Here is a 23,672-nt window from a genome sequence, read left to right as displayed (position 1 = left end):
AACGACAGTCTTACATCGGGGAAAAAACGCGGTCTTCTGCCAGCTAAAGTCGAAAAGAAGAAGCGAAAACGAATGCCACAATAGGAGGCGGTTTTAGTGGAAAAAACGGATAGGGCTCAGGAAAGAACTCGATGTGGAGAGACCGAGAACCGGGTTTTCCTGAAGTTTCTCTGCTTGACACACGTATGCTGCACTGGCACCTACAGATCAGCACCTCGATTTTTCGGTCAAAACGTCTGAAGGGCCTTGCCGGTTTCATCGCTGAAACACCAGACAGCGGAGCCTCGATTCTTCCCTTAGTCATAGTCCTCGTGGTCGCTTTGCAGCAGGATCCCTTTTACACCCCATTTAGTGAAAAAGTCCGCTCTGACCTGGGCGTGGCCCTCTTCGAGGGCAACGACGACGAGTGGCCGGGCGTGACGATCGGTTCATCATTTTATTTTTTAGTGCGGTTTTATTTGTTGAGTACATTTGCTGGAAAACTGGCTGTTTATTTTTAATCATCCCAATTTGTTCGTCAATCTTTTAGCCAACGTTCCTGTCTTCCGCAGAGGGTTACTGGTCTTATAATAAACCTCTTAATAGGGATACTCTAAAGCTAGTCCTTTGCAGCCTCTTGGCTCGCTGTTGCGACCGGCAAGAAAACGATTAGAACAGGGAACTTCTGGTACCGTTTCGTTTGCCCAAAACCATCACCGAACTGTAAAATCAACATATCATGAGCGATGAGAGAGTCAAACGTATTATGCACGAATCCATCTAGAATCAATATTCTTACAGCCCTAATATATAAGAAAAATATCGACAGGTCGCATCGCGTCTACATTAAAAAAGGCTAGTTTTTCGTTATTATATTGCTAATGGCGCTGATCCATGAAAGTCTAGCAAATATATAGCATTCAAGTATGCTGTAACAGTTCACCTCAATAGCAAACCTTTGAAACAGGTTTTTAATTTCGATCAGGGTCAAACCTTGCAAGCTTTATGGTACGGTTTTGACAGTCAGATCATTCAGTGATTCATTAGGTGATTTCAATTCTCGGTAATAGCAATTACGCTTTCTTAAGTCTACAGAGCACCATTTGAGTGCTGCCATCAAAATTACCACGTACCGATAATCGACGACCTTGAACCTTTCGGAGGGCCGTAAGCCTGTACCTCTATGGTAAACCTTCACTTGAGTTCATCGGTCAGCTGTTGATACAATTCTAACCGAGTACATCGTTGACATTGAAACAACAAAGTATCGTTCTTTATCCATCCATGTTATTGAATTAATGTAGCGCTAATAAGAACCGACCAATTTACCTAGTATACATATATTCGATATCAGCAATCTCAGGTCTCGATAGCGTTAGTGTTAGGTTAATGCATTCAGCGTCCGCTATGGCGATCTAACGCCATCAGTAACAGTATGATGGAAACTGGGGGGTGCGGAAAAACGTAGTGTGCTCGTAATAGAGCGTACTGGGGTGGTTACCTCTTGCTTGCCTAGCTGGCGATTTAGGTTATGGGAGACGATTGACTTAACATGTTAATCAACTAAATTGCGGAACGCGATTTTTGTGAAACGTAGCTTGCACTCTCACTTTTGCTGGGTAACTAGTATCTCCCTGTGCTGAGCGGGTCGAAATGGCCTATGGCGATGCATTTCAGGCATGGAAAGGCAGGATCGGTAGTAGCAGCACTTCCAGGTAGGCTGAATTGACGGCGCTACATGACTATCTCTATCTCGATATTAATATGAGGGTAAGTCTGGCCTGGCAGAGTTTCGCCGCGGTATCAGAAGGCCCTCCAATGGAGTTGTTGCAACAGAGCTAACGTAACGTTAGCGGGATGTGCAGGCTGACTGCATCATTTGCTCAATGAGTTAGCTAAGAATCAGAGGCTTTAACGCGCGCAATGCTGGTCGGGGTCTGATGGGCAGCATCCTTCACGATAGACATAATTAAAATCATCGTATGATTGTTTAGTCAGCAATATTCAAAACGTCGCAATTGTCTGAGCCCTTTCGTGGTTGTTTTGATTTTCCGTTGTTCGCCATAATGGCGGTATACATTGGACCGTTTTTAGTTAATTGTGGCGCGGAAGAAATCTATTATTAACATAACTGTAAAGAAGTGCTGCGAAAGTACTGCATTTCCTAACACCAACCGAAACACACGTTGGGGGGCAACAATAAAGTATTACTATATGTGCTAAATATATAAACGAAGTTAATGCGATTAAGTCATTGTTCGTAAGTCCTCGTTTTTGCTCGGTGTCCCTCAAAAGCTTTAACCGCTATCACTCGCTTCCCGGCCTATATGCCATTCCATACCGAACAGCATACAGCTGTAACAGTTACGAGGCACAGACGGCATAAAATGAACGCATGAACACGAAAGGATCACATCAAACCTTTCTGTCCGAAGCTTCTGGTTCAATGGCCACAAGTCACCAGGACACCGCTGACGCCTCCGACCATTTGCGTTACGCGTGTGCGCGTGCAGGACTCAGTGTGATTGTGCGCTAGCGACGGCGATGAGATCGGAGGCAGCTGCGGATGAGTGCACTATTTGAATTTCTTTCTATCGACAAGTTTATCTACTTTTACTATTACCATGTGTACTATATCGTTTGTCTATTGTCTGTCTTCTGTGTGGATGTGCATGAGCGTCTGTCGGGCACAAACAGGGCGCATCGATTCGATAATAAATGGCTGAATCCGTGGATGAGTTGTGTGTTTGTGGCGGGGAACGGTGGAGGCGCTGGTTCTTTGTTGGCCTATTTCTATTGTTGTACGATATCGGCACATGTCGAACCAGACTGCGTTTCCTATAGGATCGATGTGCCTGTTCAAAAGAACAGCGCTTCACGCACTTACCACAGGGCGTAGACTAAGGAGGTGTACTACGATATAGAAGGGCGGACATTGCAATCTTGTCGAAACATCCGTAGGCTTCGATTGACCACTGACAGTATGTCTAGTAGGTCTTTATTAACTTTATATCCTGCAGTGATTCGGGGCTGTTGCATGGCAATTTCAATTGGCAGATGGTAGCACAACTAAATATCCTACGAATACTTGTACTTGCTAGATAATATATTTCTCTATGTAATAATCTAACCATTGGCCCATACAGTTATAATTTATGAATATTTATATATACATATGCATTGGATTGGTAACGTAAATAGCATGAACGTTTTCGTTCGCCCGATGTTCAGTACAAACATAGTTTACGCATACGCAACGTAGAGGGCTATATAAGCGTTAAAAGGTAACGAATATTCTGCACATTTATGTCGGGTACCCATTCGTTGATAGGCGATTCCATGTAAAACTGTGATCACTTTATTCCACTAGCAGCTTTACTTAATCATTTTTGTAAGGAAAAAACTTTTAAGCCCCTTAGTGCAATGTGTCTTCTAATCTGCCAAGCCAATGTGTGTATTTCGGCAATTCGACGCTGTTCTATCAAAGACCATGTTTAGAGTATCTGTAAATATGTAGAACGTATGTTTGATTGGTACCTTGAAACGTATGAACGAGATAGCTATTTATATTCAGCAACGATGTGTCTAGCTACACTGTATCCATATGGAAAAACGAGCCTTATCCCGTTTACCCGAAACGACTTTGTCCTAGGACAATTTCAATTTAAGGCTGTCTTCAAACCTTGACTACTGGGAAAAAAAAAGCTAGGAGTAAGTGTCACGCAGCTAGGACAGATGACACGCATGCTGAGATTTGTTGATGTCGAAATGCCGATAGATGCGGGCACATTGTACATAAAACTAGCGTTTCGACATGACAATAGAAACACTACAGTAATTATCTCTAACTATTGTAGTTCGTGCAGAAAGCTTCGACTATCCACGATAACGATAAATATTCTACCATATTATTATAGTTAGAATAAAGTTACTTCTTTGCGTATTATTATACTGCGGTGGGTGTAGTTGTGCAAAAGGCCGACAATTCACGCTAGAATTGCGCGTATAATCCGTGCCCTTTTCCATCCACGTCGTATGTAATCTCAGACCGGCACGCGGTATTTCGCTGCGTCAGCGCATAAAGCTATACGTGTGAGTCAAAGAAAACATCGTCAGCGGGGCAAGTTTGTCGTGGGCTAAAGGCAAGTTGACGTGCATCGTCACAAAGTCGCACTTGTAGAGAGAATATTGCGGCCGTTCTGTGATACGTATTTCTGATTTGCTTTCTTCATGGCCGTTTCGATTCTTGGCAGTACAACTGGGTATTGATTTTGATGTTGCTTGATTCTACAATGGACTCCTAAATGGACATCAGAACACATCAGTTGTAGTCCATTGTTAAGGCGTACTCGCGAACTTTAGGTGCTGCTAGTGTTTCAACAGAAATTAAAAAGAAAAGAGCATAAGGGATACGGAAACTAGACGGTATTGCTTTCTGTTTTTCGCCTCTGAACAAATGTAGAGGAGTACTTGTGCGAGGTAATGGAAAGCTAGCAATGTTTGTCAGAGGTATGCAACAATCAAAGGAACTTCGACGTTTAAAACGAGATACAAGAGTAATTGGACTATGGAATTACGGCGTGTACGTTTGCTTGCCAAGCATCCGACGGGTAAGGCATTTGGCAGGTGGGGTCCATTGCCTGTCTTTTTTTCTGTCGCTCTCTGTCTCTTCTGTATCCAGCCACTCAAATGACTTCTCATCTAAGCTTACCTGCTGTGTTGTTTCTCTATATTTGTCCGTGTTTGTCGTCGTTCCACAGAAGCATTCTAGCTCTATTTTCTGCACTGTCCCCTGGCTTCATTTCAGAATGTATTCGTATCACTTACCCCAATGGCAAGAACAGCTAGAGACAGAAACCGTAGCCTATACAAAGGTCTGGCGAGCCAGCGGACAGGTGACCTTCTTATAGAATATTTATCTGCTGTATCTTCGCTTTTGTGTTTTGTGCTATAATACATACCGGGCTGGCTATCGAGTCTCGTTGGCGCTGCTCTATCCGCTCGTATAATGTCTAACAGAAGCACCGGCAAACATGTAAACGGTATTTCCAATAGCGGCCTACTACAACTGCTCAGGAGACACTTGCACACAACTGAAAGAAAGGACGATTGTTGAAACGAGAACGAGAGTTGTTGGTATCAAATCAGCTCTTGGCAGATAGCTAGCTATCGAAACTTGTCCAATTGTATTTTGTCTGGAATATGCCAGCCCTTCGTTTAATGCTATCCTGGATAGTACTAGTTCGACCGTTGTTCTGTTATAGTGGCCAGCCGCAGTTGGCTTGTCTCGCTTTCATGGCATACTCCACACTCTGAGACCTTAATTGCTAAGTACACGAAAGCCACAACGGCCAAAGTACAGACACACGAAAGCAGCAAAGTTCGTATGGTCGTCCCGTCCAGGAAGTATTTCCAGCCAAAGGAAGACAGGTCTGTGCCTTCGGGCTGTTGTAGGTGTGGACGAAATGGGTGCCTCGGTAAGCTTCTCCATCTTCGGCGGTGCACCCGATTTCCCATGAGGATTAGCTTGTTCTTCTCCCAGTATTGAATGAACCTATCGCGTTAGTGGGTAGTGGCATGAAACTAGATGCTGCCGATGGCGGCGATAGCAAAGCGCTCTTGGCAAAACTATTCCTTTAACGCTGCCGTTGATTTCGCTTGTCTCGGTCTCCGCGACTATAGCTAACAATGTACCGCAGTTATGCACGATTTTGTTGCCATCTTCTGGTGCCTTCGTTTCCGCCATATTGGCTGTAAGCTGCTGGATGTGCTCTTCGCATGCATAGATGCCAGCTAGCTAGTGAGGCTGTTTTTGGGGCCACTGCCAGCAGAGACCTATTGTTCTTCTCAGAATGCCTATTTGTCGTGCTGCATTTGCATTCTCCGCTCAGCAACAGCACTGACAGTATAGAACTACCGGCACACCTGTTTCTCGTTCCCACCCCATGTAAAACAAACCATAACACTGCTCGTAATGTCTTCTTCATTCACCATCTTTGTTGAGTCTTATCCGTTCGAACCACAGAAGGGATACGAGTTCAATCATCGGAAAAGCACCCTGAAACACTCGAGCTGCTCGTTTTGCTCAAAAACGAAAAGGCGTTAACATACTTGGCAAAAAAGTACAATGGAGAGTATGCATTCCGTGCGTATTATGCACTACCGCCTCGCGACAGCAAACGATAAAATCAGCCGAATTCATGCCGATGCGAAGCTGCTTGTCGTGCAGAAGTAGGAAAATAGTAGATCATGTTGGATACATTTTAAAGGTGTGATCTTTCGAGGCATTGAAAATACAGTGGTATTTGCTTCGTAGCCTATCTTTCCTTTTTCTAAGCGGAATTAGCAAAGGGGAAATTTAATGAAGAGCTGCGTTGTATCTCAAATGAGGCAGTGTCAGTACTTCAGTTTTCTGATTGAATGCCGAGAAACGTAACCTTATTTGATTTCGACCAAGTCTTCATCAATGTTAAGTTGAGAGATAATGTTGTGGTATCGTAAGTGAAACGTTTGCGTTGCATTATCTTTAAACTAAGACGTTTTAACAGCTCCACAATGTGACCGAAGGTACAGAATACGGTATAATGAAATTATGTGTAACTTGAACTTCTACTATTGGCAATAAGAGTGACAATGATTAATTTCATGTATCTGTGCCTCTGACCCTCTGCTATTCTGCCATTTCTGCGTTTCCGTCTCACTGCTTCTAAGGCCGAAATTAGTATAAAATGCAAGGAAAATATTAGGCCGTTAGTGCTTACGGGAGTTTTCTGAATAGAAATGAATGTCTTCGATGATGCCTAGCGGTCCCTCAGTGTCTTTTTGTGCGGCGCTCTTTTTACGTAGAGCTTGGCTTACGTCGTTGTGCTAGAATTTACGATCTCAGCAACAGCAATAGCGGCGAGGATTGGTTATGCTTGACGGTCAATTGCTTGCGGGAAAGACATAGAGTTTATAACAGGTTTTGCGAAAGGACCATTATCGTACCATTTTGCTTGTTCTAGTGATTTTACTAGAGAATTCTGAGGGAGTTCACTACTAGCGACAATCGCAAAGAACGACTATTTAGCTGCTGATTTGGCGTGATTTGAGGCGCTGCCGCGCCTTACTTATCGGCACGAGTTTCGCCATTGTTTTTTATTAAGTCTCTTAATTTTCCACGGCCATTTTTGTGGATGATTGTTCTCGAGTATTTTCCAGAGCCTGATACAAGTCAAAGATACAAGTCGCATTATGGTAGTGGCAATAACAGCTAAGTCTCACATGATTCATATTATCTTCTCTACGATGAATTGTGGGGTTCTTGCAGCCACAACGGTACGCCTATACTATAATGCCACTACTACTGTCCATAATATGCCCTTACAGCATGTTGCGCGTTATGGCGTTCTTATCATCTAATAAAAATACCTTGTACATAATAATAAAGAACACGCTTGCGCTCAATGATGATGACAATGGGCTTACGCTTGCTTAGCGTGGTTATTATACTTTGTTCTTCACTGACGGCTGCTGATTTACATCTCCACGGTGCCTCGCAGTATTGCGTAGCACCTGCTATTGTGACACTGGGTCCAATGCGTTCTGTTGAACTCGACTAGTTGAAGTACGTTCAATAGCGACAGCCATGGAAGAATGTCAACGACAGTCATGTGGATACTAGTCGGGCCTTAAGCGGTACGTTACTGGACGTTCGTCGCACCTGCTGTTCTAGCTGCTGCTTTTATCAGATAGTAGTAAGGCTACTCGCTGAGAGGAGAGACACCGTTAAGATCGAGCCCACCAAAGATGACTCAGCCCAACACGCACACCTCCGTCACTATGTTTTGACACTGGTGGGGCATTTCCACCAATTGCACTCGACGTCATCCGCCCGCCATAGCCTAGGCCCGCGTTCGGCTCGTTATATCGTTTTTTGTAGAGAAAATATGGATAAAATACGTTAATGACAGCATTCTTCACAAGATAACGTTCGAGCCATCTAAGGTACTTTAGTCGTGTTATCAACGGATTTCTATTGCCATGTAAGCCATCTAACTAGGTATTTAGACAGAGGACATCACACATGCAATGATACGATGTGTCAGACACTTTATTATTTATAGGCTGGCTTCCGACATACGTTCAGAGGTGTTTACGTGTGTAATATATATATATATATATACTTCGTCAAATCTACCCTATTTAAAAGAAGTTGAGCTTTTTTCTGTGAGACAAAACGAGCATGATCTAGACCATGTATAGTTGCCATTGCAAATCAATAGCAAAAACATTGGCTACAATCTTTTCATTAATATGAGCTGAGAGAGTTAGGTAAAGTATCGATTGAGTGGATAGACAGACACACGGTCAAGTGGTTTTTGGCGCTTGTATATTCTTGGCGGGATGTAGTATGAAAATGAGACCGCCGAGAAGGGTCAGGCACCGCCGTTGTCTATCAATGCCCATCGACGCATTGTGTTATACATTTCGTCGACGATGTGACTATTTGTATTGCGCAACAGGAGGAACTTTGTAAAAGGATAGAACATAGTTTTGTGTAGGGGTTATTTGAGAAAGTCGTATTTTGAGAAAGGGTAGAATTTTACTCTGGCCAGGACGTAATCAGTCAGAAGTAATGAGTAAAGAGTCCGTCATATCCCGATTAGTTTGGCCTGGTTACCGTTCCACGCGATGGACGTATGAGATTGGACAAACGCAACTGCATATCATTGGCTTTCTTTTTCTGCGACTGGAAGACAGCATTTTCTTATTTTTGTTCTGCTACAATAAGTTTACTATATATGCTGCATCTTTTTAGCGACAGAATGTATTTGTAAAATCATTTAGATGAAGCGCGATGCTCCTAGACAGGTTAAGCTCGCAACATGTAAAGACCTAGTTCTATCAAGAGCTTACTGTCATTACTCTTATAGCCTTACCTAGGCTATAAGGTTTTTAAGTCAAGAAATTATAGCAACATGACTGCGAGAAGATGAGTGTGTTAGACAAAAAAAGGTTACATTTCAACCTATAAATTATGCTCTCACTTTCAGCTTATGCTCTCACTGTCGGAAAATATATCTAAGGATTGCTTACTGCGCATTATGCAGGATCATTAAGGCTACAAAGCATTGTAGGACACCTGTTCATCGGAAGTCACTGTAATATTGTGCTTAAGTCTACTGCTTAGTGACTAACTACTACTAAACATGTTGTTTACTACTAAATATGTTACATCGATGCGATACATACTTTACTACTACTATATCTATTCGATCTGCCTTTGTCAGGTAAACAATGAACTTCCGTTTCACAAATGGCCGTGAATAGCTTACTACCCTATCTATAGTTTTACCAAAACGATTTAGCACCATGAACGCAACATGTGTCCTGAGCAAGTTTTTTGTCTAGAGAAGTAAAACATTGGTTACCGAATTGAACTAATAGTTAGTGGGCGACTTCCGTTGGAAGAAGACGATTTTCAGTAGATCGATTGGAGTTCCCCATCGGTATAACATCATTTTGTCGTTATTTTTGCCACCTTTCTTGCAAAATGAAGTTCACTTGCCATGTCCTCAATGCTGTTACGGTACGTTTATTTCTTGGCTTCGATCGACTTCCGTCCTTGACGTATTTCTGGCTTTGCGGACAACTCAGCTTCGTGCACATACGTTAAGCAGTGTACTCATCGGCAGCGATATCCTCTGCTAGTATTTTTGTTGTCTTTCTCCCTCCTAGTTTAACCAATTAGTCTTCGTAATTGGAATCAGATAGAAGAAAACTGGGGAAAAGATGGAGGAAACGAGGCAAATAAGGGTACTTACTGCAGGTTACAAGCCTGCCTACAAGCTAGCTTGAGTGTTCCGATCGAAAGCTAAATTCAGGTGCAACAGGACCCATAGGTGAGCCCGGCCGTGATGCCTCGGGCCTCAAGTCACATGAGCCACGTCGGGGCTCGCTTAACGCGACGGATAATACGACTGATATTGTTAGACAGGCGAGTTTGCTGCTGCTGTATAGGTTCCTCTAGGCAAACGTGAAACGACGCAGTATTCGACGTAGCTATCGTCGGTAAGTTCTAGACGCCAAGGTACGAACAACTTAACGAATAAAATCCACATGGATTAGCGAACTAGTCCTCTGGCAGATCCTAAAGTATGTTTGCCGTTTTCCAGTCTAGTTGCAGAAATTATGCGAAAGACGTCAGCCCACATACATCCCTTTTGACATTGGTATCGCTTGCTTCTACTCTGTTTACCTCGTGTAATGAAGTCAGCAGTGAATTAGCTACTCAAATGCCCTTTCAGTTCCAGTACTTTTCATGCCACATGACTTTTACCTGTTCCATCAGCTTTGTCGTCCTGGTCACAATCTTGAACACATACGCGTACGTTTCACGCAGTCTGTACGACTGCTGCTGGTGCTAGTACTAGCGATTAGGTCAAGCAGACAGACTACCTGGTAGGGAGTAAACTATTTACATTATCTAGTTTACTCTAGTCGTTGACGGAACGCTGCTCCGTCTTTCTCTATACTATACTATACATTCCATTATTTTACTTCTTGGCTTTCCTGACTTACCTACCCCACCCAGCTTCCTATTCAGTTGAGAAAGTCGGCTCATAGATGTCACTATATTGACTTAGGCCGACTCTTCATCCAGTCCTTTGGGAATCCGCAAATTACGCACGACATGAAAAACTTGGGCCTACTCACATTGACATTGGGGCCTAGCAGAGGTGGGCCTACAGAACCGTCGCCAGCAGGCGAAATCCGACGAATTATTCTGGTAAGGTAAGCGCCGTCGGCTGCGTATGTATCTGTTTCTGGTCTGCTATTGTGTATGAGCATATCTCTGTGCATTGAAATGTTCATCGTAGGCTATAAACTGCCACAAGAGGTGATAAGTGTGTGTAGTATGTGTTTTGCTTTGATATCAGAAAGAAGGAGAAGCGCTCAGGAAAAGGTGAATCTTATAAGAGTTTTTTTAGTAAAAAGAGAACGGAAACCTTTTTTTTTCTGAATATATACAAATACATATACAAAGTGTTATCTACATATATTTGAATAGGTTGTAGAAATGATGTTGGATGACCGTGTTAATGTGTACTAGTCTTATTAATACATGGCTACATGAAACATGTGCCTTAGGGTACTTCTTTGCCAGATGTGCCTCCCTCCCCTTCCCTCTCGAGCCGTATGTATGTTTTTTGAAAACGGTGACTTTATATAGTCTATTATTGCAATAAACACGATAACATATCGTTAGGTTAAATTATACCGTAGTATATATATATATATATAAAGTTCATGACCATTGTGTTGTACAACTTGCGCACGAGTTGTCCCACATAGATTCCACTGCCGTTTCCTAAGCTGGTCAATTTGAAATACGCCTATCATCCTTTGAGTGTTTGATCGTTTTCCATATGGCGAAAGTGTAGGAACCCTAAGTATTTTTTCGACTTGCATATTTTAACAATTTGCATCGGTTAGCGTGACTTTTGGCTTTATTTCTTTGAAGAAGGTATACCGATTTGTATTCGTCGAAGGGCAAGACGGAAAGGGTCAGCCGGTGGAGGTCGTAAGAGGCTATGCGTGAATAGTTCTTCCTGTTTGGCGCCAATTCAGGCACAGTACGATTCATATCAACACCTATCCATATGCGCAATGCCGTACTTACGTTCATTACGCGGGGATTTTGCTTTCGCTTTAAGCGAACGTGTCCCACGCGCGCTAGTTTGGTCGCGAGGTTGTATCTAACAGTCAACTACCGTCATTAGATGTAAACCCTTATATTGTTGGGGGACAATTTTTGTTTTCCTAGACGAGAACTTCACTAGGATAAATGGTATTTTCTCTATTTTCGATTATCTAGCTTAATTGTAGTTGTTCGGCACCCGGAGCAGGCGAGCTTCAATACATTCGTTAAAAAAAAGTTTAAGAAACTTCACAATCAGGTGTGGCTGGAAATTAACTTTCCGAAGACGGCATTGCATTAGAGTTAGGAAAAAAAAATACAGTTAGAAAATTTCCCACTGCATACTGTTCACTTGTCTGCCCTACTGTTTATATACGATCTACAAATGTGTTTGCAGATCCGTGCAGATCAGAGATACGTGCCTTTGATAGAGGCAGTTATTGTTCCGAATCTGAATTGATTAACTATATAATTTGTCATCGCTTGACCTTTATACCATATATGGCATAGTTAGAAGTTTGGTAAGTCTGTAACTTGTTTCGACGACCAATTACAAAACTTGTTATAGCATAACTGTAGTCGTCCATAGTACCGCCGAATGCGGAAGGTGTACAAGAAAACCAAGTAGATTTACGTATGCCGTCTACTGTACCGCGACAATGAAGGTTATTTGACGTCATCTAACGGGTTCCGACTCGATTGTGAACGTTGATTAGATGTATGCAGCCTATAGCGGACTCGTTCGAGCTTTTCTTCAATCAAGTGTTGCACATTGTTGGATAATGCAATTTGTGAACATCGGCTGAAAAAGTCGGCCAAAATGACACTGACAAAATACAACGCGAGCAAAAATTTCGACGAGGAGCGCTTGTATAGACGACTGAATCGCATGGGCCACTGTACGCAAACGATCTCATTTCAGGCGTATGCCAAGCCTTAGCTACTACCATATCCATGTAACATCTTGCGGTATAATTTGTCCTATCATCATGATACTACGAAGTGACATAGCTATCCATCATCTAACCAAATATGATTTTATTACAATATCATTTTTTGGTCATCGTTGTTGTGTGGCAACTGACACCGCACGAGGCAGCCGCGGTAACAATTGCTAATGCTTCAACAAAGACTTTTACCGAATAGCGGCTAGACAGAACGAGTCGCGCACCGGCCACTTGTGGTAGCCCTGTTTTTCTGCTTACTATCGTATCGTACTGGTGCCAATAGTCTGACGTAGATTGAATTTGCCAGCTAATCTTTGCAATCAGTTGCCGACATATTTGCTATCACTCCGTGGTCAACCACTTCAGTCGTACCGCCGTTCGCCAGCCACAGTCTATTCGTCACTGTCTTGTCGCAGCAACCGCTATCGCTCTGTAACGTTCTAAGTATCTCGAGGTATCTCTTTTGTATTCTCAGACTGCGATTTTCAGCGTCCTGCCGCGCGTTTGCCGCCGCTTCCAGGCTTCGTCCATGGCCAGCATTGCTGATTTAGCAGCCCACTACTGCGCCAGATGACGCCGCTGCTGCTGCGCAGCGATTTCTGCATTGTCGATGCCTTCGGTCGAGTAGAGAATGCTATAACGGCCGCGGCCGTTCTCGATCACTGTCTAGGCGAAACACGAAAGAAGAAAACGTGTTTGTTTCGCGAGCTTTTTTTTACGACAGCGTTCGACGGACAGCGCTCGTTGCCTGCCTGCCAGTTCGCTTGACAACAAGCCACAGTCTCTGCGAGTTGCGCAGAAGTCGCTCAGACGTCGACTTGCCGTTACCGTTCACAGCGCCGCCATTTACCATCGCGCATCCCTTCGACGTTGTTCCTCTGCATGTCAGCCTGTTTTTCTGTCTTTTTGACCGTCTTTCCCAGCTACGATAACAACGACAACGTCAAAATCGTCGGAACGCTTTGCGGATTTGGGATTCAGTTCAGCGGGTCAAAATTTCCGCCGCCGTTGCCGCGCTGCTGTCGCCGTCCCTGTTTCGTTGGGTTTTTTGGCGTCTGCTGCTCTTCTGCCGGTTTCTGGTGTTGTAGTAATCGGTGGTTGGTGGTTGTTTCATCGTGACTGCGCCCGTCGCAGCGTCTTCGTCTCCGCCCCGCCGCTCTCTCCCCGACTCCCCCTCTCTCTCTTTCACGTTTCCATCGTTGTGCGCCGTCTTTCTTTTCCCGGCGAACGCGCTGAGTGGTATAACTGCATGTTCGTGCCGGTAGTAGCAGAATCGCCTGCGCCAGCTCTGATCCTCGGCTGTGCTGCTGCAACTCGCGACGCGTCTCCCCGCTAGTTACATTGCCGGCCCATGCTGCAGCGCTGTTCTGTGAACAGTCACCGTGTAGTATCGGCTCCCGCTGGTCTAGGGCTGCTAGCAAGTGAGAGCGGCTGGTGACATACTGCTGCCGGCAGCTGGTAGGCTTCGCTCGTGTGTGTGTGTGTGTGTGTGTGTGTGTGTGTGTGTGTGAGTGGGTGCGTATGACGTGTGTTTGTGTGTGCGTGGCCGCCTATGCAGCATCGATCCCTCCAGCAAAAAAGAAGACGGAAAAACTTAGGGAATAGGGGTGAAGACTAAGGTCTTACAGCCCGCTCTATGCGACATTGTATGTGCGAACGGATACAAACTCTAGCCAAAGATTAAGGGATAAAAACAAACTGATTGTTGACATTTCGCTAAAAATATATGTGCGTGTGTATACGAACTGTCCAGTGGTCAGTGTTATACTGTAGGGAGATTAAAGTGAGTGCACCTAGGATTACTTACACATCAGTATGCACATGATAATGTGTATATCGGTGTTTTTGTGCGTAAACTATAAATCAGTTAACTGAGTTGTCACCGTTTCAAAACAATCGTATTAATGCTAATAACTAGAACTGGATTTCATTATCGGAAGTATAATGGTTTGGTAGGTAGACGTTAGTTGTTCTCAAGTTATTAAGCTACTTCCACTGAACGATTTGAGGAAACAGGTCGATGTGTTACGTTGGTACGTAAGTAATACGTACGTTAGTATAGGCTACTTCTTTTTTTTTCGGATCTATCTCTCACTGGAAAGCTCATTCTTAGGTGTGTTGTTATCGGCTCGCCTGAAACACAATTCATATTCTTATTTCGGGCACAGCATTTTCAACATTTGCTTCATTTTTAGGCAGAAAAAAAAAGTCGTCGAAACAACTTTGGATATCTATTCGAAGTACGAGAGCGTGCGTTAGAGCCCTATGATTATGAGACGCAGGCGGTCCACGACAAACACTAAATGTGGTGAGATGTTCGATGATAGGATGGCATCCAAATCAGAGATGCTTTGAAGATCCGGAAAATTGTTCGCCACCAGATTTGCCCATCATTAGAATCTGAACTGTAAACAAAAGTTTGTTGCACGCACGAGATTAACCTTTAGAACAAAAAGAAAAAGACTTTCACAACATTTGTCCATCAACAACGGACATATTCAAAAGTGCAGGGCGGTACTGCTGGAAATGGAGCCATCATTCATGCACCAATGAGGTCGCGATAGAAAGCCACGAGTGCATGGACTTCTATGATCTCACTACCGAAATAAGCTCTAGCTTATGCATTGCGGTAATGTTAAAATTTTGCGTCCGCTACAGAAATCGTCATTGGCTTACTAATTTAATTCGAGCCCGATTTTCCCGACATATCGATAAGGGATATAACACAGGCTTTCCACTACAGGCTACCTATTCTCAGACTGAAGTAGTAGCAGGCCTAAAAAATATGCTGGATCGTACGTAAAAGCTAAACAGCTGCCACCAAGTTAACATTTGTCACAAGAAGTCATTACTTCCTGCTCCGCGTTGCCTGTCAATACGACAACGTCCTGTAGTGAGCCTGGACCCATCAGTGCTCGAGACTGATGAGAAATAGGTTACATTCATAATTCACTAAGCTATGCTACATGTTCAAATTGTTAAGTGCTTAAAGTTTTGAAGTTAATCGATGAAAAAATGTTGGGTCCTGGCTGGTCAGACGCCAGGGTAGTCCTGAATAATTGGCCGATGTGCTACGACGAACGCGATGACACGACGCATCACGTCAAACAATATCCTAAGATAAGTTAAAAAGGCTGATTTACAATGGCTTTAACATAATTGTTTTTTTTTTTGCTGTTAGAATTGCCAAAACTCGTTTCAATCGTATCTAGATAAAATGATTTTGTGCCTAACTTACGCATCTTTGTACATATTATTTTGTATTTCTATTTACTTGAAATTCGCTCGTCCTATAGCTCACTCTGGTAAGGCGTCCTTATCATAGACTATATGACAATTCTATCATTATCAATAGAATAAATCGAAAGGTCGTCAAATTCATTAGATCTTTTTTTAAGATCTTCTTAAGTACGATTACTCGATTTTTTATAATTCGAACTAGCGCATGAACCTATGCTAGAACATGTAGCAGCCTATACGTGTTGATATGTACACTTAAATGGCATTGCTTACGTTCTATGAGATCCAAATCACTATTCGAGCTCGATTGTCCTGTCAAATAAACGATTCTACTTTCCTGCTAAATGCGAGATGTGAGAAGATGAAGGGCTAGAAAATTTGTCCTGTTCACAAAAATGTATGATCGAATATATCTAGTCTAAGATGGACTCTCTCAGATTGCAAGACGGCATTTAAAATAAAGACTAGGTCTAGTGCCCCTAGACAGTTGCGTATAGGCACGAGTGAACACTTATGGTACACCTGCAGTGTTGTCGCTGGTATTAGCCTATTGGGTTTCGCCGTCGTTTGTTCATTTAGTTTTTGCGCCATGTGGGGCGAACCGCAGGCGACGTTGTCCTCCGCCGCCGTTATGGCCGCGTACTGTGACCGTGGCCGAATATTTTGTGGCGGGCGCTTTGGTCTTCAACTTCGTTGAGGTGTGCGCGCTCGCGTTCGTCTTTTTTTGTTTTGGGGTCAACTGCGCTACTGCCTCGTTTTCACACGATTTAGATAGGTTGATTCGTTGTCATCGTTGTTGACTTTTGAAAGTGCCTATCTCAGTCAGCCATAGGATTCGCTGTACCAGATGCGATGAAGCTTCAGTGATGCTTTACGCTTATTAGCCACTGCTACCGTTGTTCTACCACTGTTTGTGTCATAGAGCCGTGCTCACGTCGCGATATCCAGCTTGGTTTCTTTGCCGCGTCGATGTTGGTGCTGCGCACGCTCTCGCGCCGCAACCCCCGCCGTTCCTGCTATCGTTATGGTGAGTCTATTCGCGTTCGTCGTTTGTTGCCTTCGACTTTAACCCCATTTTCGTGTCTTCCTTCATTGCGGGTTTCTGACTCTGGCCGCCACTGCTGAATGCAGCATCGCTTCTGCCTTCTATGCGCACCATCGTTGCCATTTTTGATGACGTCTAGTAAATGTATATATGTCGCTATGTATCCGTTAGCTAGCATTGCTTCTTGCCAGTGATGGACGAGAGCCGTTGCAGAAGGCGGTTGCTGTCGCGTGTGGTAAGAGTAACGAGGGCCAGATACGCTGGACAGCATGATGCAGGGGCCGGCCCATAACAACAATCAGATATCTTACGCTTAAACCGTCGTTAGCTGTTTCGAGCAGCGCCCGAAGCTTCATAGAATAAAGAGAACTCAGCTCTGCGTAGGAAGCTTACTTTGGAACCGATCGTGGTTATTGGTGAACTGTGTCAAAGTGTGAGCCAGCGAAGCTAAGAAGTTACGGGCTTCAGTTGCCACTGCAGTGAACATTGTTATAGCTACGGGAGTGTTGTAAAAGCAGTCGAATATAGTATATGGTTTAACGATTAAGCTATTTTGGTCTGTTCTGGTTGGAAGTAACTTCGTATGTGTGGTATGTGCTAGCGACAGCATCATATAAGACGATTATCTCAGACAGCCTGAATAGGTGCCTTCTTTGACGTGGTACCCCATTAAGTGAGTGCGTTCTAGTGGCGCTACTTTTCATGAATGCTCTATTGGTATTATATATAGAGCAGCTTGATATATGATGATCTTCTACTGAGCGGCATGGTCCGAAATTTGCCATTCATTTATCTGAACGGGAGCAGTTCACAGCAATTGGGGATATTCCCCTGTCCATGCCACGTGACAAGCCCGCAAATTACGCAGAGGAGGCCGCAAAATCGTTTATGGTGACTATTGACTGAACCGTGTTTTGGCTGCACTAGTCTTAGTCATCAGCTGATCAGTGAGATCGTTTTGCGTAGTGTCTACGAGGATCGACAGTGCCTATTCGATACGAGCCGGAACGCGCTTGATAGACATAGTTCTAGACACTATTATACAGACAGATAAGAAGACAAGGACCGGAGAACCTAAAAGTGGAGAAAGAAGTGTATTTTCATTCCAAGACCTCATAACATCGTCACCAACTCTCTCTCTCTCTCTCTCTCTCTCTTTTTCGTTTTTTCTGTGTTACTATTCGAATGGACAGACGAGTTAGTGGCCCATCCACGGTTGCATTGCTTTGTTACACCTGGTCTCTGTCGGCATATGTAACAACGATTTGGAAGCGAACAGAGCGGGAGCCACGATGGTGACATCTGTCGTGACGCGCGCTCATCTCATCATTTCGACCACCTGACAGCTGTTGTTAACGCTCGTACTAGAGTACGAGCTCGATGTGTCAATGGCCAGGCCATTGTCCACACCTGCACCCTTTGTTTGTTAGGTCGGTAGCGTTATATCTGCGTAGCATCGTCCAATAGCTTGGAGCGCAGCCAATGCGGCAGCAGCAGCAGCAGCAAATATTTTGTCGTAGCGATCTCGTCACCAAACTTAAGCGAGAACTCGAACGGTCATGAAATTTCGTCATTTTAGATTGGCTACCAAGTTACTTACAGGTGCTACGATCGCCAGCTAGATTTCACCTAGTTTGACTAAGTAGGTCTAGGTTAGGAAAGCGTAGTCGACTGGACGACACTATTGCCCACAAAGCCGTGACCTTCACCAAGGTACCTGGGGTAGCTTCCACAGCCCGGACACAGGGCACCATCGGCCAGCTGCAAGGTAAGCTGCGTCGATCGAAACACAGTTACATCAGTGACGTTTGTTATGCGATTCGGCACCCCTTTTTTGGCTACGGCCGGCAGAAACGGTAACAAAAGTAAAGAAGGTGGCCATTTAAAGCAAGAACGACAATAGAGTTACCTGCATACGTAGTATCTAAAACTAGAAGACGAAATAATGCCATGCGCAACTGGGAATCTACATGTAGAATAAACAGGTCCTAGGGGGCCGCCAACATTAGGACGACGAAACAAATAAACGCTTGGGAATGTCCAATGGACTATTCTGCTTGGAGGATACTGACGAGGCAAGTGTGTGCCACAGCAATGATAGTTTAACAGATACTTAAACAACGATAAAATATATATAGTAAGCATTTATACACTCTGTAGTTATCGAATTTAACTGTCCTATATTCAAAACTGGTTAGCGGTATATATTTTGTTACTGATTTTAGCAAGATAGTTGCTTCGAGAGGTCTTTTAGCAGAACTTTGAATAGAAAGAACATGCCAGTTTTATTACTAGCCAGATATTAGTTGTTCGCACTTGGTGAGTACACGTGGGCGTTCTTTGGCAAAATGGGACCCCACTTCAACATATACGGCACGTCGTATAGGTGGGTGCTTATAGACAAGTGTTCAAAATGTCTATAGCTTTAATTATCTCTATTTAATCGATATCGTACATCAGTGACCATAGACGTAAAACACCTCGTTGAATATTTAAATTTAAACCTTTGGTTATGTTTGTAAAAATGTATTGCCCCTGCTGCCACTTTGGTCAGTGATTCAGACGCTGACCCTTCGCAGAACGATATCATGGTACGATTTCGGCACGTTCGTCTCGGAAAGTACACACAAGATGGCAAAGGGCGAACGCGAGCTTTTTATTTTTGCTATTAGAAGAGCTTCGCTTGATATGCGGTCCGGTCGGTCTTTTTCGGGCGGGCTTCGAGGCAGTGTTCACAATCAAAATGTCTAATTGAAATAGTTTTAACTGTACATACGACTGCTAGCAGCCGTCTAGCAAACATAAAATAATAAGGTTCCACAAAGCCTAGCGCTCAACAAAGATTGGCGGAGAAGCTTTGTAGATCGTCGCGATCATAATCAACGAAATCTCTGTCCATACTGGCATTTGAGGTCACGGGAGTGCACTAGAAAGGTATCTATTCCTTTCTTTTTCGGGTAATCTTTACCATTTTTAGAAACTGATCTACTTTGAACCGGCATCTGTAAGCGAGTGAAATAGTACCATCGTATATTGAAGGAAAAGCCAGCTCGATTAAATTATCTTGAGTCAGATATCCAGCCACTGATACTGCAAGCTAGCTCTCTCTCTAGTTCCATCAAGCTGAAGGGACAGATGGCCTGCTACAGGGACGAGGTGGTATAAAAAGCCTAATCTGACAGACGCAGTGATCAGAGGATCAGATGACGCATGACACTGATTGAATTCCCCTTGATCTTATAGGTGCACATTTGTTAATGACACTAAGACAAAATAACGAGCAACAATAATAATCTTAATAATGGATCGGCCGACGACCCCTATATATACAAATAGTAAAAAATAATAGCGCGCGCCCCGATCAACGGATATGCGTCCTAACCGAACGCTGCAACATTACCAATAATGGCCAAATTAAGTGGAAAAATGCAAGTACTATTTTCTATGTTTTACAGAATGTGCCGGCATATAGAGAAGTATTTACTGCAAGCAGGACCTGAAAGTTAGGTGGCGACGATGACATTTCGGGACATGCTATGCCATCATACGTCTATTATGATACTGGATTAGGATCCCGATACTTCTGGGAGACAAAGACATGACTTCTGCAGGATAAGTTATGTGTGCACGGTTTGCGAACGTGTCTCTTTCTCCACAGAAGGGCAGCACCTCTACAGTCACCAGTTTATGAAGGGCGGCGCCGTACCCATGAATAACAGCAAGAACGATCCAGAGCGGCTGATCTGCTGCTCCCGCTGATACTGTCGTAGAACAGAGTTTGGGATTGGCCTAAAGTTTCGGGATGTATGGCAACAAGGCGTACATATAATAATTAGTGGAAGCTCCGTCTGTCTTTACGCAAATGCAGAGTCAGCGGTGGCGTTTGTATCAGCGGAAGAGCAACAGAGTGCGCGGATCGGTCTGGCGCCGTTGCCTGCTATGGTGCTATGTTACTCCACAGTCGCTAACGTGAGCACTCATAACTCGAACGTCTGTTTAGCATTATACCAAGCTAGCAGTATTCGTCGGGCTTCCGCAGTGCGTTCCCTAATTGCTTAAAGGAGAGTGCCATTTGCAGTTCGGTCCGACGTCTGCAATATTTTTGACACACGGGGGGGGACAGAGAAGAGGCGTTAAAAAGGAAGTATCTACCGGGGTAGCATACGCTCTCAGTCCTCATCCCTTCGCCACTGTTCAATCAAAAACGGGTGAGTTGAACTTGGTAGTTATGCTGATACATGTATCCATCCCTATTACCCCCCATTATCCCCCATCCTATCCGAACAGTTCTGGACACCAAACTACGACAGACTCCACAATAGCCGGATTCGTCGAATGCACAAAAAATATTAGTTTGAATATCAGCTTGTTTGGCGATAGAAAAGAGTTCATTTCGGCTTGAAATGGAAATGAAGATATACTATAACAGGGTGAGATCTCTATTCAACTGTTAGGCAACATAAATGTCAGTTGACGTGCTCATAACCGTTCATTTCATGTTGGAGAAATCATCGATTGTAACGACAATTTCACAACTTCATCGACAGACATTCGATGGCACATTAATGACTGAATATCTCCACAGAGACACCCACTAGCATCTAGCTCATAACAACGGTCTGATCGACTCTCTGACATATGAATGTTGTTTACGTTTCGCGTGCGGTAAGGTGCGACGGTGGAAGACTAAGAAAAGGCGTGAAAGCGATATTGCGCATTACCGACTGATTCACTCTTACGTCTTGCCAAAGCGTCTGCAGTTATTCGAAGGCTGTTACTACTCCCGCGGCTGCCACTGAATGCCGTTGCCATGTGCGGTATAGTTGTGCAGATACGTGCGCGGTGTCGTAGAAATGGAGGCGAGGTACTACAGGACAACGTTTCAAGATAAACTGACTTGTAAGTCTAGAACCAAATGGCGTCAATATCGAAGTCCTGATTGCATCTTTGCGACGGCTATGCTTGTTGCAAGGGGTATTGCTATATATAATGAACAGACGTCCATGTATATATATACATATATATATTATCCGGTAATAGTTTATCTCGTTGTAACAAACACAGTCCGCTGCTTCTAGGTGCCCATCGATGCTTGCTAGAGTCATCAAAAGAGGATGGCCTTCATGCTATTTTGCCCCGGAGAATAATGGGTAGTGGGTCTATCTAAATTTACAACGCCGATTCTGCAACCAGCTTTGTGTGCTACCGGTCTACTAAGCTTCAAAGCGTATTCAGAGAACGAAGTATCCGTCTGGTGGGTCTTACCAGCTGCCTGTCATTATGCAACACTGCTGAATGCGCCGCTAGGCCTATGCCTAAAACTAGAAGCCTAAAAAGCAGAACCTTAGGTGCTGGTAACTCAGAAAAAGCCACTGCTCACTGGCAAGCTCTGTGTTAACGCATGGTGGTATCGTATGTCGTACGCACATGGCACCAAACTATGGGAGATCAAGCTGAACCTGGCCCCTTTTCTCAATTCCCCAACTTGCTTTCCATTAGCTAAGCAACTGACTTAAGTACAGTATACTTCTTGCGTTGTAACATATGACATTCTTCATTTCGTGGCCGCCAACGTACGACGACTGCTCGCTATCCCGCTTTTTCCATCTCTCCTATTAGGCATTATGAGAGCGCCACGCTGCGCCATGTTATTCAGGCAAGAGCCAGACAGGATAAAGCAGGTAGGTAGATTTACTATAGCAATAGCCAGGCATAGTCGTCAATTCATGCGTTCGTAGTTCCGGCCTTCTCTACATAGCACGCTGGAGAGCGTACAGCTGTGCTACGGCTATTGTGGACGCGCGGCGAGTGCCAATGGTGGTTAGGGAATGGATTCGGTACCGGCAGCGACAGAGAGTGGTATTTGATACAGAATCCGAATGACGATAGCCTCTGGCATGTTAGGCGGCCTGCGTTTAGCAGAGACTATGTCGATGTTTGCTGCATGGTTAGCTGGCATGACACGTCTACCTAAGACTTCAGCTGGCGCCAATGGCAATCCGGAGTATTTGGCTGGGCTCGAATGTGAATCCCTCAGAAACAACCACTGTAAATAGTTGATAGAGGTGCAAGAATCATTGTCTTGCTAATTGCTTCATTTAGTAGCTCACTGGACGGGAGAGTTGGAAAAAACGGGTAAAACCATAACAAATCGAAGGGAAAAAAGACCATGTGTAGATCATAGCGTGTGGAATAAAACATGGCTAGGGTTCTCTGTATCCTCGTTAAGGTAAAAATGAGGCTGAGACGCTTTGCGCCAGCGGGCCATCGGCCTCAGTGCTCGGGACAAGCTTACTTTTCAGGTTGGCATCATCAGGCCGTCTCTAACGCAGGAAAATCGCGCATCCAACTGCATGTATCCTGTGCTGGTAGATATATGGTCGGAAATTGACTAAGAAACCGCTGGCCTTCAGGTCAACCTAAGTATGCTACATGGTAAATTAGCAGGCCACGATAAATAGGTTAGTAAAGCAAATAGCAAACGAGATACGTTACTATCTGCAAAGCGGTTTTGGTGATGGTAACGCTTGAAAGCTCCTGGCGTTTTAGTATACAAAAAAAAGCGATAAAAAGGACGAGTTAACATTTTAAGGGGATCGGTGGCTGTTGCTTATGCGCGTGCTGATTTCGCTTTTACCTCGTTCGTTCGTTCGTCCTTGGCCCTTGACGCCAACAAATCCAGGTATGCATAGATGTCATTAAGGCCTATTCGCTGCCACAATGCGATATATATTCGAAGCGTATGTGTGTCTGGCCCACCGCTTCCGTTTTTATTCTA

At 44.1% G+C, this 23,672-nt stretch overlaps 1 protein-coding gene across 9 annotated transcripts in view; it reads left to right on the top strand.

The window, feature by feature from the left end:
- The window catches only part of Hmgs (hydroxymethylglutaryl-CoA synthase), a 130,486-nt gene that overhangs the window by 36,497 nt on the left and 70,317 nt on the right, over positions 1-23,672 (top strand). For 2 of the 9 annotated variants that reach the window (XM_022805481.2, XM_022805479.2), the window contains exon 1: positions 13,680-14,392. The exons of 6 other annotated variants lie outside the window; for them this stretch is intronic. The gene's annotated coding sequence lies outside the window, so the exon portion shown is untranslated. Of the gene's footprint in view, positions 1-13,679; positions 14,393-14,433; positions 14,562-23,672 lie in introns of those variants that run through there. One more of the 9 variants, XM_022805483.2, reaches the window with a different exon arrangement.

The sequence above is a fragment of the Varroa destructor genome, unplaced genomic scaffold, assembly GCF_002443255.2.
Source record: "Varroa destructor unplaced genomic scaffold, Vdes_3.0 BEIS01000004.1, whole genome shotgun sequence".
NCBI lineage: Eukaryota > Metazoa > Arthropoda > Arachnida > Mesostigmata > Varroidae > Varroa > Varroa destructor.
This window is presented reverse-complemented; position numbering and strand designations above follow the sequence as displayed.